At 42.2% G+C, this 12595-nt stretch overlaps 1 protein-coding gene across 3 annotated transcripts in view; it reads left to right on the top strand.

The window, feature by feature from the left end:
- Positions 1-12595, top strand: part of TXNDC16 (thioredoxin domain containing 16) — a 171013-nt gene that overhangs the window by 117290 nt on the left and 41128 nt on the right. The gene's annotated exons all lie outside the window — the stretch shown is intronic.

Here is a 12595-nt window from a genome sequence, read left to right as displayed (position 1 = left end):
AAAATAGTCTTCTGATTTCCCCTTAATGGCTACCATTACAAGAGTAAGTAAGAGTAAGTAAGAGCAGAGTGGGGTCCCAACAGCCATGCCTCATGTCCTCCTATGTTAACAGCAATGGAGAGCTAGATCTGTGTGTGGTGGAGGTTTTTTTTGGCTCCCTCTGCCTGAAGAGCTAATAACAGCCTCCACCTTGCACAGATCTGGTCCTTCACCACAGCGAACAGAACAGAAAGTAAGACAATGGCCCCTGAGAAGAAATTATTTGGGAAGGTCGGCTTTTAGAAGTATCAGTGGATCTAGTGTGTAATTTTTACTTTAGATTCCTTTTAAGGCATGCAATAGGTTGTGTTCAGCATCCCAATATTAAAGCAATAGTAAAGCCTGTTTTTAAAAAAAAAAAAAAACAATAACAAACGTGTTATACTTACCTGCTCTGTGTAGTGGTTTTGCACAGAGCAGCCCAGATCCTCCTCTTCTTGGGACCCTCACTGGCGCTCCTGGCTCCTCCCTCCTGCCGGGTGCCCCTACAGCAAGCAGCTTGCTGTGGGGGCACCCAAGCAGGCGCGCTCCCAACCCACGGCTCTGTGTGTTCATTCACACGTGGAGCTGTGGCTTGGCCCCGCTCCCTCTGCCTCCTGATTGGCTCACTGACTGTGATTGACAGCAGCGGGAGCCAATGGCTCCCGCTGCTGTCAAAAGCCAATTAAGAGTGCGAGTCCCCTGAGAGGCAAGGCTCTTGTGGACATTGCTGGATCAAAAGGGGGCTCAGCAAGTCTTAGGGGGGCGGGGGGGGGAGCTGGACACAGAAGGTTTTTTTACCTTCATGCATAGAATGCATGAAGATAAAAAACCTTGTGCCTTTACAACAAATTTTAGCTTTATTCACCTAGAAGAGGTTTTCTTCAGCATATAGAACAGTGAGATAGTTACAAACTTTTGTTTTGGTAAAACGATTTCGATATTTACACTGAGGAACATAAATTTAATATTTTAAAGCTAATTGGTCCTTTGATGTGGTGGCTGGGTTAGTTTTCTTTTTTTCAGCATGTACAGAAAATACCTATTGATCTTGCCAGAATTGCAGTGTCCTTGGCAATTCCTGCGAGCTTAACTGGTGCCGCGGTGCGCCGGGAGGAAGTGGGAGCTGAGTCCCAGCTCCCCCTCCCCCCAAAAAAATGACATGCCAAATGTGGCATGTCAGGGGGTCACCTCCCTTAAAGTGGAAGTTCCATTTTTGGGTGGAACTCCGCTTTAAGCAAGTCCCCCTGCCCCCATGTAATTGAAATGAAGAGAGAAAGATGTATTTGGTCAGATCAGAGGGTGGAGTGACATTGCTGCTCCTTCAGAAGATAGCATATGGTGAGTGAGCCTTGTCATCCTAAGATAGGATATGTGTTACTGGCAGGATCACCAGGTGAAAATAAAGAAAAAAAACCTGAAAGAAAAAGAGAACAAATGCAGCCACTGCATCTAAGGACTGGTAATCTGCAATCTATCACATTTGTTCTTGAGTTTTCTTGAGTTTAGATATTCTTTAAGAGTATTCAAGTTACCCAAAGAAGTTACTTAAATACTCTTTGTATCTACAGCAGCTTTCCACACTTTGTTTTCTGTCCGAAAAATGGAGAATAGCGTCTGCATGTTACAGTAGACAACAGTTTCTTTTTGTGGTTCATAAACCAGAGATAGGAAAAAGGAAGAGAAGACGAATGTGGTCACATCATATTGGCCTCTGCTTCCTCTCTCTTCTCTAGTTTAAAAGTCTTGACCCGGACTGTAAACTTCAGTATATCAGAATGTTTCCTAACATGAGAAAAAAATGTGAAATAAACAAAAGCTTTTGTGTGTAAAGCTTGAGCTATTAAGCTCTTTAAACAACCAAGGGGTAAATGAGTGTATGGAAAACTTCTAAGGGAGATTAAAGCCCCCGTACACATGGGCCAAACGTCAGGAGAGATTGGCTGGATCAGTAAAAACTGGCTGACATTCGACCCGTGTGAATGTCAGTCTGTCCGACAAAAGCCTGCTTCTGTCAGATGTGCATGCTGGAAAGCCAGCAGCCGACCAACTCCCGATCAGCGCTCTCAGCCAATGACAGTGGGGAGGCCGTCCACCTGTCAGAACACAACAGCTCAGTGGGGGAGATTGCCATACTAACTTCGGATGGTTAGTACAGCGGATCCAACTGGAGTTGTCAGTTTTTTTTTCTTCAACCCACTGGGTTGAACTAAAAAAAAAACTTGTAGTGTGCACCAGGCATAAGGCTCTATCTGTTAGGTAACAGTGAGAATACAAAATATAAATAAATATTAAAATATTTTAACTATGCATTATTGTAAACCTACCTGATCTAAAAAAAATAATGGCAAACATAAATACCGTATTTATCGGCGTATAACACGCACAGGCGTATAACACGCACATTCCATTTAAGAGGGAAGTTTCAGGAAAAAAAAAATAATTTTAAATAAGGAACTTTGAAGCAAAATAAGGGTCAGTGCCCATCTGCAGCCTCACAAGTGCCATCAATGCAGCCTCATCAGTCCACATCAATGCAGCCTCACCATTGCCATCAATGCAGCAGCCTCACCATTGCCATCAGTGCAGCAGCCTCACCATTGCCATCAGTGCAGCAGCCTCACCATTGCCATCAATGCAGCAGCCTCACCATTGCCATCAGTGCAGCCTGATGGATGCCCATCTGCAGCCTAGAGGGGACAGGAAGGGGGGCGAGACGAGTGCCAACAGATTACATACAGTGAGAATCTCCTATGATAGACAGAGGCCGCCAAATAAACAGGAGATTCTCACTGTATGTAATCTGATGGCGCTCGTCCCGCCCCCCTCCCTGTCCTCTCCGAGGCAGCTAAAATTGAAGTATTGGCGTATAACACACACACGCTATTTGCACCCGTTTTTCATGCTGAGTGTTATACACCAATAAATACAGTAAATAAAATATATACAAATCCATTATACATTCTTCAGCCCAAGATAACATTTCCTGAGTCAGTTTTAAAAGCTTTGTTGATCCAGTGCCTCCTTGGTGATTAATGTAAGATTGTGCTGTAGCATCGTAGGTTTATAATGCCAGGGGAGCTTTCCCGGCTGCCGCGTTCTCTCTGAAATTGGTAGGTGCTGCCTTCAACTAGCACTCCAATCCCCTTCTACATGTAAAGTTTGAGTATGAGCTTCCCAACCCCACTTACTGTCATTCTTAACTAGATGAGATTATTCAATAGCTGCAAAGGATATAAATCAAATTTACACTAAGTGCCTTTGCAAACTAAGATTTTAGTAGCGGTGACATCACTGTGTTGCACATAGCCTGTGCAAATAGTAGAGCTGTGGGAGGGACTGAACAGGCTCCACCCACTACCAGCTGCCTGCAGAAAGCTAGAGGAGGAGTGTTGGATACAAGACCAGTCCCCCTGCGCAACTTGAGAGAGCAGCAGCGACTTACCTTTAATACAGGAAACTCTTGCACCGAGGCAAACTTCACAAATTATTTCATTCTTGCTTACTGCACAGATCTGGAAGAAAACACACCATGATTCAAGTATGAAAACACATGACTTTTGTATTTCGACCATATTTGTTAGCCTCAATTTTAGCTATTAAGTAAAACTATCAAATATAAAAAAGAGAAGTCCATTAAAAGATAAAATAAAAAGTCGCTTTTGTTGCAATACCAACCATTAATCCAAAGCTGTCCCCTGCAATACCTCTTTTCAGCCAGTCTTCTGGGTTAAATAGCAGGCAAAATCATTGAAACCAACTTCCGCTGAGCCCAGGCCTTTAGGACCATCCTAAACCTGTGACAGACAGTGAAGGAGAAGAAAAGGAAAGTGATGACCTCATACCTCATTTTTCTATCACTTTGCTTTTTTCTACTGTCAGCATGTTGCTTGTCAAGACATGAACTGATTAGCTCTTTGTACTGCTTATTTCTCTTACAGGCTAACACACACTGCTTGCATTTAAATATACACTATATTGTCAAAAGTATTGGGGCGCCTGCCTTTACACGTACATGAAGTTTAATGGCTTTCGAATCTGAGCTTAGCTCTGAGGAAGGGGGTACGCTCCCGAAATGCGTCAGTTTCACCGTTTGCTGTGTCCGCACCTTACCACATTGTGTATCTGTATGGCTCATTGAGAGTTGTCACTCTGTGAGTATTCACTTTTTCACGTCCATTAAATGTCTCTGGTAATGCACTAGGTTTGCCCGCCCTCCTTTTGCCTTATTCCAACACACACAAACAGTCTTGTAGGAAAACAAGGGCCATCCCCCAGAATTCTGTGTTATCAACATTACTTGTCGCAAGTGACTCATGCAGATAGCAGAAGGAAGAAAGAGCAGAAAGGAACCAAACTATGGGGAAGATTTACTAAAACTGGAGCACTCAGATTATGGTGCAGCTGTGCATGGTAGCCAATCAGCTTCTAACTTCTGCTTGTTCAAATAAGCTTTGACCAAAAAAAAAAACCTGGAAGCTGATTGGTTTCTATGCACAGCTGCACCAGATTTGCACTCTCCAGTTTTATTAAATCCCCCTCTATTTGTATTGGGTAGAGGCAAGTACACATTATAGAGAGATATGTCTGCTCATTTTTCATTTCAAAGGTCTGCAAGCATTTCAAATAATACAATGCCTGGAATGCACTTTAACCACTTCAGCTCCGGAAGGTTTACCACCCCACCCCACCCCACCCCCACTGCTGACCAGGCCATTTTTTGCAATACGGCACTGCGTTTATTTAACTTACAATAGCACGGTCATGCAATGCTGTATCCAAATAAAATATATATGTTTTTTTTCCCCACAAATAGAGCTTTCTTTTGGTGGTATTTGATCACCTCTGCGGTTTTTATTTTTTGCGCTATAAACAAAAAAAGACTGACAATTTTGAAAAAAACAAAACAATATTTTTTACTTTCTGCTATAAAACATATCCAATACAAAAATGTAAATCGAATTTCTAAATCAATTTAGGCCAATATGTATTCTGCTACATATTTTTAGTAAAAATAATTCCAATAAGCGTATATTGATTGGTTTGCGCAAAAGTTATAGCGTCTACCAACTATGGGATAGATTAATGGAATTTTTATTTTTTTAAATTTTTTTACTAGTAATGGTGGCAATCAGCGATTTTTAGCAGGACTGCAACTTTGTGGCGGACAAATCTGACACTAAGTGACACTTTTTGGGGACAAGTGACATCAATACAGTGCTAAAATAAAAATGCTCTGTCACTGTACTAATGACACTGGCAGGGAAGGGGTTAACATCAGTGGTGATCAAAAGGTTAAATGTGTTCCTAGGGAGTGCTTACTAACTGTGTGGGGGGTGCATTTACTGTGGAAAGGCAGGCTCTCTGTCTTCCCTTCTCAAAGAACGGCGATCTGCCTTGTTTACACAGGCAGACTGTCGTTCTGCTGATCTCTGGAACGATCGGCGGGTCCCGGCGGACATCACGCGCGCCCCAGACCCGGAAGGGTCAGCTCACGTACTAGGTACGTGAGCTGGCACAGAGCTGCCGCCCTGCCGCAGTATATCTGCATGAGGCGGTCGCTAACTGGTTAAGTTAGATTTTATTTAAAAAAGATCTCCCTTTATTAAATCATATTATTCAGAGGTGCATTCATTCGTTGCCACATGTTTTGCACAGTGTTTGTTTCCTCAAGCATTGTGTCAACATGCAGGCTGATAACATCAAGTATGGCATCCTTAGAGCAATGTTTTGAGCTCCCTGGAAATGGTGCATGGCACAGAGCCTGTATTACAGATGCTGGATGACTTAAACATTCCATAATGTATTCTTTACTTTGAAGCTTCCCTTTTATGTTCACGGCAAGAGTCTGTTGCGGTTTCTTGGTCTGAGTGTTTCACCTAAAATGTTCCTTTCTTCCTAAAAACAGGAAATTATTGAGTTTTTGCCTCTAAGTAATGTTTTTTTCATGCCTTTTGCATTTGAATAACTTGATTAAAGGAGATCTGTCACGGGAAAAATACTGACCTGCCATGAAGGATATTACTGACCCTTAAAATGCTATTTGTCTGATGGTCACAATGGCCCTCTTGCTTGTACTTAGTCATTGTACTGGAAGCATGCAGATCTAGAATTCATAAGCTGAATGTTTTGGGTTCACGAAAATATTACAATTATAGTCAGCCACGTAACTAGCATTTTCAAAAAATAATAGCACATTATGGCAGCCTATGTATTTTTCTCCCCACAGTTTCATAGCTCCCAACTGTCCCTGATTTTGAGGGACTGTCCCTTATTTGGAGCAATGTCCCTCTGTCCCTCTTTCCTCCTCATTTGTCCCTCATTTTGGTCTGATCTATATAGATGTATATAAAATGCACTTTTTATCTCTGTAAAAGTGTTTTCCGGCACTAAACCTTTCATCTGATTTCTAAATTGCTGCATTTGTAAATTCCAAAAGCCAATATGAAGGCATAACAGTGGAAAAAAAAGCACTTGTGGGTTTAACCAATCTTGTTTTTTTGTACAATTCTCCTTTAAGGGGGCGTGGCAAGGGGTGTGTCCTATGCTTGCATACTTTTGCTGATAGGTGTCCCTCATTCCCATCTCAAAAAGTTGGGAGGTATGCAGTTTCACAGCGAACCTGTGCTTTGGCCATGTGAGGCAAAGTAACAGGTTCACGGTGATGCTACCCTTCCCAGCAAAACATTGCTTAACTTTCCCACCACTCTGCTCATTGCTGGAAAGAGTTAACACAGGGCTGGCCAAGCCGATGTAGCACCATTGAGCCAATTATTGAGCACCGGCTTAAATGAATACATTACTAAATTAAAGTGAATAGGGCCGAAACAAATCAATTAATCGACAACTAATCAATCGATTAATCGGCCAGCCAATTAGTTGGCCTGCATACAGAATGCATTATTTGTTTACATATCAGAAAATACAGTGCAGCACACATACAACTCAGTACAATACCTGTCAGTAAGATCCTGAGAACTTGTGAATGTGGATGTGTGAGGAGCAGTGTCTCATGGGACATGTAGTCCTGGTCAGGAAGTGAGTGGTTCTAAAATCAGAAGTTTTTTTTACCTTGCTATAGGGGCACTCTGTATTACATTTTGCAGCTTGCTATTGGGGGAATCTGAAGACAGGAGGAGCCAGAAGCATCGGTGGGGGACCCCAAAAGAGTAGAATCAGGGCTGCTCTGTGCAAAACCATTACACAGAGCAGGTAAGTATAACATGTTTGTTGTTTTAAAAAAATTACTTTAAAGACTCTTTGCTGGGAAGATCAGCATCTGAACCCAGAGAAGGTGGAGGCTGATAGACTGGAGGTAATATAAGGCATTACAATTACATTTACAGTAAAAGTTTACCAGTATTGTCCATTGTATTTAAAAATGATTATATCCATGAAAAAAAAAAGTCTCAGATTTTAATACTACTTTAATATAAAAGATTTAAATCTCCCTTCCACCCTTCATAAAGCTTCATGTCTGACTCCTAGTTATAATGCCCATATATCCTAATTCTGGGTGTATTTATTATTATATATATGATATAAGTAATATATAATATTACTTTCACTGTTTCACAGTATAAATGAACCCCTTATAGTAGCGATTATCTGCTCTTTTTGTACTATAAAGGGCTCATTTTAGTTTTTTGTTAACCCCACATGATGACAGGTGATACAAAAAAAAGCATGCTGCTACTACTAAATGTCTTAGGCCTAGTTCACACCTATGCGTTTTTTGGTGCTTTTTGCAGAAACGCTGATTCATCATGGTCCAATGGGACACATTCACATCTATGCTTTTTTCAGCCGTTGTGTATTTGGAAATGGTCAAGGACTTTTTTTTTTAACGCAAAACGGTGCTTTAGTATATCTCTTCTGTCTGTTATTCTCACAGTGGATCGAGATTTTGCTGCCTACCGATATAGTTGGTTATTTATATTTACTACTGCATATAGATATTTAAGAATAAATTGCTTTTTTTTTTTATATACTTTACATATTAACCACTTCAGCCCCGGAAGATTTGGCTGCTGAATGACCAGGCCATTTTTTGAGATTCTGTACTGCGTTGCTGCACCCAAACAAAATTGACGTCCCTTTTTTTTTTTCCCACATATAGAGCGTTCTTTTGGTGGTATTTGATCGCCTCTGCGGTTTTTATTTTTTGCGCTATAAACAAAATAAGAGCGACAATTTTGAAAAAAATCACAATATTTTGTACTTTTTGCTATAATAAATATCCCGATTTTTTTTTTTTTTTAAAAGCAAATTTTTTCTCGGTTTAGGCCGATATGTATTCTTCTACATATTTTTGGTACAAAAAATCACAATAAGCATATATTGATTGGTTTGCACAAAAGTTATAGCGTCTACAAAATAGAGGATAGATTTATAGCATTTTTATTATTATTTTTTTTACTAGTAATGGCGGCGATCTGCGATTTTTGCACTGATTACTGTAAAAATGTCACTGGCAAGGAAGGCGTTAACACTAGGGGGCGATAAAGGGGTTAACTGTGTTCCCTGTGTGTGTTTCTAACTGTCGGGGGAGACTGACCTAGAGCAAATGACAGATCGTGGTTCCTAGGTATTAGGAACTCACGATCTGTCACTCCTCACAGAACACAACAGGGATTTGTGTGTTTATACACACACGTCCCTGTTCTGCCTCTCGTGCCCGCGATCGCTCGTGGCCAGCGGTCATCGCGACCATTGGCCACGAGCATCGGCACCCTCACAGTGCAGCGGGCGAGTGTGCGCTTCTGCTATCCCGTGAGCTGATGTATAGCTACGACGGCTCACTGGATCGTGCTGACCTGCCTCAGTATAATGACAGCGACTGGTCGGCAATCGGTTAACTAAATTATACACCACACTTTTTTTAAGGTTATTATCTGATTAATCAAGACAATAATAGGCCAACTAATCGATTATGAAAATAAGCGTTAGTTGCAGCCCTAAAAGTGACCCTGTCATCAAACTAAAAGTCCAAATAAAATATGTTCCTGTAAAGTAAATACTTACCAGTTCCGCCACGTACACCACTAAATGCAGCTCCACTGAAGAGAAATCCCTGGATAGGGTCTTTTTTTAGAAGCCAACACTTCCATCTAGGAGTGTCGATCTCCTGGTGGGGGGACTCTGCTTAAAGGTTCCTCCCGCTGATCCCTTTGTCACTACAGAACACAGCAGTGACGTAGGGATTGACAGCAGGAACCATTGACTGCTGGGAATCAGGAGACCAGCACTCCCTTAGGCTGGATTCACACCTATGCAGTTTTAGTGCTTTTTGCACTAAAACTGCACTAAAACGCACTAAAAAAACTGCATAGGTGTGAATCCAGCCTTAAAGGGTAATGTAAACCATTACAATTAAAGCGGAACTTCACTCTCTCAATCAACATTGATTATTTTTAACTCTTGTGCTGCTAGCATTAGTAAATGGATAGTAAAGTATTACACATTTACTTGTGTTAAACTTTTTTTTTTAAATGTTTTTAGTTCATTCCTGTTTTCCAGGCCTGGGCAAATATGTCTTCAGGAGGGGCTTTCTCAGCTAAGCACACCCCCCTGCCTGCATGCCTGAACTAAGGGTGTTCCGTCAGATTAGGCGACCCGTCAAAACTTGTCACGGAAGTGACGTTCCGTCACGGCCATCTTGGTACACCCTGCACTCAGCCACAGTAAGCCTACAGTCTGAAGTCACCAAGCGGACATCTTTTTACATCCACTGATGTCTTGCATTTCACACTTATTTATACCACTAAACTGAGCTTATATTGTGAAATACAGTATTTAGAAGTCCGTGACACCGTTTTGATGTTGAATTTTAAAAGCAGCGGTGTTCTGCCACATTAGCAATTGTGTGAGATCAGCAGGCTTGCTGCTACTTTTAAAATTCAACATCAAAACAGTGTCACAGACTTATAAATACTGTATTTGATGATATAAGCTCAGTTTAGTGGTAAAAATAAGTGTGAAATGCAAGATTTCTGTGAGTGTAAAAAGATTTCCGCTTGGTGACTTCAGACTGTAGGCTTAGTGTGGGTGACTGCAGGGTTTACCAAGATGGCCGTGACGGAACTTCACTTCCGTTACAAAACTTTCGCCTAGCAGCACTAGGGTCATCAGTTCAAATGCCAACCAAGGCACTACCTGCCTGGAGTTTGCACATTCTCCCTTTACCTGTGTGGGTTTTCTCCCACACTCCTAAAGACATGCTGGTAGCTTAATTAGCTCCTGTCTAAATTGGCTGTAGTGTATGTATTCATGTGAGTTAGGGACCTTAGATTGTAAGCTCCTTGAGGGCAAGGACTGATATGAATGTACAAATTGATGGTGCCATATAAGTACCTGTAATAAATAAATCACTTTTGTTATATCATCTTGATATGTTCAAAAAATACATGTGGATTTTGCTAGACACCTTGTCAGCTGATACCTTCCTGGGCTCTCTGATGTGCTTCGGTGTTATCAGTTATATTGTTCTGAAGACTACAGGACCCTGCCCAACTATATTATGGGTAATGGAGTGGTATTATTCACTGCACGGGGCAGAAGAGGTGAGTATTTACCGTATTTATTGGCGTATAACACGCACCCCAATTTAAGAGGGAAGTTTCATGAAAAAAAAAGCAAAAATAATGGTCAGTGAGCATCAATGCAGCCTGATTAGTGCCCATCTGCAGCTTCAGTGCAGCCTGATCTGTGCCCATCTGCAGCCTGATCTGTGCCCATCTCCCCCATCAATGCAGCTCACCATCTCTTCTCACAGGAAATCACCGAGCCGTCATCTGTTTACCCAGCTCTCAGTCGGCAGTCATATACACAGTCCTGCCTCCGCCATCAGCATTGGACCAGCTCCTGTGATAGACAGAACACTGGTCCAATGCCGGTGGCGGAGGCGGGACTGTGTGTGACGTGCGAGCCGAGCGGAGAGTCGAGTGGAAAGGAGATGATGGCTCGTGATTTCCGGCGGCACTCGTTCCCCTCCGAGGTATGCTGTCAGCGTATAACACACACCCGCGATTTTCCCCCTATTTTCAGGGGAAAAAAGTGTGTGTTATACGCCAATAAATACGGTACTTTCTTTTTTACATGTGCATGATTCATTTACACTTTTTAGGAACAGGGACTTTTTACCTGGTGTTTTACATCTTCCTGGGATTTACCTTTAATGCACCATAAACCTGATGTGATCTATTGCTTTCAGAAAGGGGGGTTGGCGGGGGTGTTAGTACATGGGTATAAGAAATTTTGCTCAAAGTGGCAACAGTGTTTCTCTGCACTGGGTTGACTTTCCACCTTTTTTTACACATTGCCCTTTTGGGGTTGCTGATTTCCATGTCAGACAGATGTAGTTATACTCTATGGAAGCAACAGTATTTTATGGTCAGACAGTTGGAGTCCCATATTAAGTAAATAGTTTTGCAAATATTTATTCTTTCCTGCTGCTTGATTGTGGAAAAAAAATGTTAACGATAACTGAGGCAGTTCTGGCAAAGATTACACGGCAGCTTCCCCTGTGACCACACCATATGACTTTCCCTGCTTCCTCCCTCTACAAATTGGGATCTAATTTAGGAGTCTGGTTCCTCTGAATTGCTGGGTTTCCAGACCTGCAGCCTCCCATGTGGAATAATAGGATGAATGCTATAGATTATATAGACTTTCCCAGCAATGGAAATGAGGATGAAAGTGATGGATAATTTCATTTCTCTGACGGCAAAGGGAATTGTTTTGATGCCTGGAGACTGGGAATAAATGATTGTGTGACAGCAGCCAGCTATATTGTGTTTCCAGGGAACAGCGAATGCTAATTTACTTCTACATTACCACTGTACACCCAGGTTAGCGTGTATTTTCTCCCCTAGGCATTCATTTTGTAACTAGCAGATTTCACTGACACTTGTATAAACATAATATTGTAGGTGAAATAAAGGGGCTGTAAACCCTCAAGGTTGTTCACCTTAATACATTCTATGCATTAAGGTGAAAACCTCCTGTGCTGCAGCTGCTCCCCAGATCCCCCCTTTTACTTACCTGAACCCGGTCTTTCCAACGTCAGGGATGAGCACACCAGCTTCAGCCTGTGTCTCGGGTCCTCATTGGAGAGATTGATAGCAGCGCAGCCATTGGCTCTAATGACACGGGAGGCGGGGGGTGGGGCCAGGTCCAGCTGTCTGTGTCAATGGATGCAGCAGCAGGACAGGGGAGCGCACCTGCCTGAGTGCCCCTGTTCTGTCAATTTCTCCAACCCATCAGAAACTCCAACCATGTCACTTCCAGTTTATTTAAACCCTTAGTAATTGGAGATTTTGATGAATTGGTTGGACACAACACCGACAACCGACTAGAGTCTAGATTGAGCCATTTTGACAGCACAGCGGCTAACAAGGACAAACTTTGCCACCTTGGAGCCATTTTGTTGGCTAGTATCGGAGCAGAGTAAGAATCTCCATTCATAATATCCTGCACCGGACTCTATTCGGTTGCCGGTGTTGTGTCCAACCACCAATTCGTCAATTCGATACTAGCCAACAAAATGGAGGCGGCCATTTTATTGGCTAGTATCGGA

Source organism: Aquarana catesbeiana, linkage group LG13 (assembly GCF_042186555.1).
Source record: "Aquarana catesbeiana isolate 2022-GZ linkage group LG13, ASM4218655v1, whole genome shotgun sequence".
Taxonomy (NCBI): domain Eukaryota; kingdom Metazoa; phylum Chordata; class Amphibia; order Anura; family Ranidae; genus Aquarana; species Aquarana catesbeiana.
Note: the sequence above shows the minus strand (reverse complement) of the source record. Positions and strands in the feature narration are given on the sequence as shown.